This window comes from Eubalaena glacialis, chromosome X, assembly GCF_028564815.1.
Source record: "Eubalaena glacialis isolate mEubGla1 chromosome X, mEubGla1.1.hap2.+ XY, whole genome shotgun sequence".
NCBI lineage: Eukaryota > Metazoa > Chordata > Mammalia > Artiodactyla > Balaenidae > Eubalaena > Eubalaena glacialis.
Genome location: NC_083736.1, coordinates 1,930,909 through 1,935,772, shown reverse-complemented (window position 1 = coordinate 1,935,772; position 4,864 = coordinate 1,930,909). Strand labels below are relative to the sequence as shown.

The following is a 4,864-nucleotide window of genomic DNA, read 5'->3' as shown; positions in this document are numbered from 1 at the left end:
AACTATACCCCAATTTAAAAAATTAAATTATTTCCAAAAAAGAATCAATACTGAGAGACAAGTGTTGGCTGAAAAGAAAGATAGCTTTATTGAGGAAGCCATCAATCCTGGGGAGAAAGTGGACCCATGTCCCAAAGAACCAACTCCCAACCCCCCAAGTTTTGCTTGGAGATTATAGAGGGGAAAGAAGAAAAGTGTTACGTGCTGAGGAGAGGGACTGTGGGTGTATGATCAGCTCGTGGGCATTCTCCTGATTGGCTGCTGGTGAGGTAATCGGGAGTCCACATCATCAACCATCTGATTCCAACCGATTTGGGGTCTACATGCTGTGGACAGCATGCAGTTAACTTCTTCCACCTGGTGGGGATTTCAGGGTCTGCAAAACAGCTCAAAGGATATGGCTCAGAATATGATCTACAGCCCTTGAGGAGGAACTAAAGGTCGTTGACTGTGTTTAATGGCTCAACTATTATTATTTTCTCTTGTTTAACTATTTTCCTTTGTTTCTGTATTTTCTCATTTCCCTGATTAAATTTTTTCTTTGGCTAAACTTTTTCTCCAGCCAAGAGGAAGGTGGAGGCCATGGGGGGAGGGGCAGTGGTCTGTCCTGGAAAGGCCCCATGGGGTCCTGCTCGGTTACAAAAGGGACGGGAAGAAGTAGTAACATAGAATCGCCAGGAAATAAAATGCACCATTTAGGGGCTGCCGAGACCACACTACAGGCAGGTCAAGAGTGGAGTTCTTCCTGCCACCTGGGGGAGGCTGCCCTGTCCCCAGAAAGAGCTCAGATCCCAACAGAAGATGTTTCTATGTCACACAGATTTCCAGATAATTGTCAGGTGGGCACCAAAGGTAATAACTGTCCCTGGTTAAGATGTGGCTGGGACCAATGCATAGAATGTAGGTGTATCATTTTCAACATTGACAAGGTCGTACCGTGTTTCAAACTGGGACTATTTTCAAGCAATGATCCTTGGTGAACAAATGCCCCAGTGACCCGGGGGAACCCAGAATTTGGGAGGCGTGCTGGGTATGCAATGTCCTACCCTCTCTATTTTGAGAGATCACTATGAGATCGGGCTCCCTTGCCCGCTGGTTTTGCACTGGACCAGCCCAGGACGAGACAGCAGCAGGAGGGAGGAGAATGAGGGGGGAATTTTATTCCAGGCACCCCCTACCCAATCTCCTCTCTGTCCACGCGCACACACACACACACACACACACACACACACACCCCTAGTACCAGCTAGGGCTGCCATAACAAAGTTCCACAAACAGGAGGGCTTAAACATCAGACATTTATCCTCGTCCCGGAGGCTGGAAGCGCAAGATCCAGGTGTGGGCAGTGGTTCCTCCTGAGGCCTCTCTCCTTGGCGTGTTTAGCCAACACTGAGCCAGAGCTTTTGGCCAGCTGTGCGTGCATCCCTGGCCCACTGCGCCACCTCTGGGCCACTTAATAGGAGCTGTGCTCTGTCACCTCCCTCCCAGACCCGTCCACACCCTTGTCCCTGATACTTTGAAGCCACTAGAGTCTTTGTGTTCCTTAAAGTGAATTCAGACCCATAGGATCAAGGCCAGACCCCAGGACTGTTACCCGGAAACTGGGGTCGCCTCTGTGGGTATGGAGCCAAAAGACACAACCAAGCCAAAATCAGGAGAAGGATTTATCATTTGCAGCAAGTAGGGAGAACACAGGGGACCTTTCCCAAAGCAGTGTTTCCCGAACAGCAGAACTGGGGAAGCTTTAATCTCAGGGTACATGCATATTCATGAAGGGGCTTGAGCAGAGGAGAATTCAGCATCGCACTGGGGCCAAGGTCCACAGAGTCTAAGCTTTAGTTGAGTTGAAGTCACAGGGTCAGAAAAGGTCTATATCATCCTCCTCCTTTAGGTCCCAGTGGATCTGGTGGTTGAGGCTTCAGACTAATCTTCACCACTGAAACAGAACTGGGAGACTTTACCACTGGTTTGTTATCTTTGCTATTGTTCCTTCTCTTGCCTGATAACAGTTTGGCCCTTGGTTCCCTTAAGATCATTAATGACCATTAGAGAAATGCAAATCAAAACTACAATGAGGTTATAACCTCACGGTCAGAATGGGGATCAGCAAAAAATCTACAAACAATAAATGTTGGAGAGGGTGTGGAGAAAAGGGAACCCTCCTACACTGTTGGTGGGAATGTAGTTGGTGCTGCCACTATGGAGAACAGCATGGAGGTTCCTCGAGAAACTAAAACTAGAGCTACCATATGACCCAGCAATCCCACTCCTGGGCATATAGCCAGAGAAAACCATAATTCAAAAAGAGACATGTACCCCCCCAATGTTCATAGCAGCACCATTTACAACAGCCAAGACATGGAAGCAACCTAAATGTCTATCAACAGAAGAACGGATAAAGAAGATGTGGTACCTATATACAATGGAATATTACTCAGCCATAAAAAAGAACGAAATTGTGCTATTTGCAGAGACATGGATGGACCTAGAGACTGTAATACAAAGTGAAGCAAGTCCGAAAGAGAAAAACAAATGTGGAATCTAGAAAAAAGATACAGATGAACTTATTTACAAAGCAGAAATAGAGACACAGATGTAGAGAACAAACATGGATACCAAGGGGGAAAGGGGGGTGTGGGATGAATTGGGAGATTGGGATGGACATATATACACTATTGATACTATGCATAAAATAGATAACTAATGAGAACCTGCTGTATAGCACAGGGAACTCTACTCAGTGCTCTGTGGTGATCTAAATGGGAAGGAAATCCAAAAAAGAGGGGATATATGTACACGTATAGCTGATTCACTTTGCTGTACAGCAGAAACTAACACAACACTGTAAAACAGCTATACTCCAATAAAAATTAATTTAAAAAAAAATCATTCATTACCAAGACCTGTTCAAGGGCAAGCATGGTGGCCAGGCTGAGATCCCAAAATGGCTCAGGCCCAAAATGGCTTCTCTTATGTCAACAAAGCCATGCCTGGTTCCTTCTTACCTGCTTATGCAACCTCCCCCAAATAGTACTTCTCGGGGCAGCAGCTCCCTGGCCCCCATCCCTCTTTGCCATTCCAAAACCCTCAGGACAGCCTGTATTTTGTTCGGGTACTTGGCCCAAGTGTCCCCAGGGCTCCTGTTCTGCACATTTTTGGGGAATCTTGACTGCCTCCAATGCAGAATTTCTTCAACGGATCAAATCTGGTCTCCACCCTTGCCAAACTCCATACAAAGCTACTCCTGGGCTCCTGGCTTCCTGCCCCTCCCTCCAGGCCTCAATCTGTGTGGTATTTCCCCAGGAGTCCTCCACTGATAAAAGCGCCTGTAGAATCATCAATAACCCAGGACAAAGAGTGAAGCAATAAACAACGCCCAAGAATGAATCCAGCTAAAGCCATCACCCCGTCAAAAACAAGCCAACTAAATCTACCCAGGAAAAGGCAAAGGTCTCTGCTCCAAACAGAATCTCCAACCCCATTTCTGGAAATTCCAACACCCCGTTATGCCCCAGGCTTTTGGTTAACATGGATTTCCAATCACCATCTGGTAAACATGCAGAAATGAGTTGGAAAAGTAAAAATAAAAGAACTGGAGGGCAGCTCACGGGGACGGGGACCTGGAATTGCCCACCAGGCAAACTCCCACCGGCCCGCAAACAGACGCACACACAGAAAGTCGGCTGAGGGTCCAACGAGGCCAACACATTTAAACGCCTCTCCCCTTGGCCATAGAGTAGAAGTCTGGCATCCTGGACCCTCGTGAGTCTGGATTCACATCCTGGTGGCCAGCCTGCAGGAGGAAGACCGGGGTGGGGGGGGGGGGTGTTCACAGGTGGCGCTCACCGTGCCCAGGCCCGGCCACGATTAATCAGCTCCTTCCTAGCCCCAGTCTCCTGGGAGTGCCCGCCCCGAGAAAGCCACCCAGGAAAACCTGTTTACCAGATCAGTTCCGCGGAGGCCCCAGGACTTTCAGCGGATTAGGGAGGGAGGGGACGCCACACCCCGCATCACGTGGGCGGGCCCGGGACACGGAGCGCTCGCGGCCGAGTCCTGCGCTCCGGGCCGAGCTCGGCCATGGGACCCACGGCGCACGCGGGACTTGCCGCGCCCGCCGCCAGGTGCGCGGGACCCTGCGCCCCGGTGCCTACTCGATGCCGGGGCTCGGGGCACGGAATCGGGAAGAAGAGAGTCGGGAAGGGGGGGGCGGGGGCCCAGGAAGGCCCGGCTGAGCATGCGCGCCTCGGAGCCACCAAAAGGCAGCTGGAGGCCGGCTCTCTGGCCTGGACACCCGCGGGACGAAAGCGCTGGGGGGCGGGCGGGCAGTTCTCGCCCCACGAAACGGGGGGCTAGGGGTGGCGAGGACACCGGAAGGGAAAGGGACAAAAGAGGGAGAGTCGCGAAGAGCAAGGGGACCTGGCGAGCCGCGCCCCTGCAGGGAGCGGCCCAGCCCCGCCCCCCAACCCCTCCCCCGCCCCCCAACCCCTCCCCCGCCCCCCCAACCCCTCTCTCCATACACTTCCGGTCCAACCCCAGGTCCCCGCCCCCTCCCCTCCCCCCTCCCCCCTCCCCTCCCCCCCTCCCCTCCCCCTCCCCTCCCCCCTCCCCCGCTCTCCATACACTTCCGGTCCAACCCCAGGTCCCCGCCCCTCCCCCTCCCCCGCTCTCCATACACTTCCGGTCCAACCCCAGGTCCCCGCCCCCTCCCCTCCCCCCTCCCCCGCTCTCCATACACTTCCGGTCCAACCCCAGGTCCCCGCCCCTCCCCCTCCCCCGCTCTCCATACACTTCCGGTCCAACCCCAGGTCCCCGCCCCCTCCCCTCCCCCCCTCCCCCGCTCTCCATACACTTCCGGTCCAACCCC

General features: G+C 52.8%; 1 long non-coding RNA gene across 1 annotated transcript; it reads right to left on the bottom strand.

Annotated features, from left to right (window-relative positions):
• Positions 1–1,649: 1,649 nt before the first annotated feature.
• On the bottom strand, positions 1,650–4,421 carry LOC133082745 (uncharacterized). Its single transcript, XR_009698985.1, has 2 exons — positions 3,943–4,421; positions 1,650–3,793 (listed from the first exon to the last, which is right to left on the bottom strand). It is a non-coding gene; the product is annotated as an uncharacterized LOC133082745 (long non-coding RNA).
• Between the last annotated feature and the right edge of the window lie 443 nt (positions 4,422–4,864).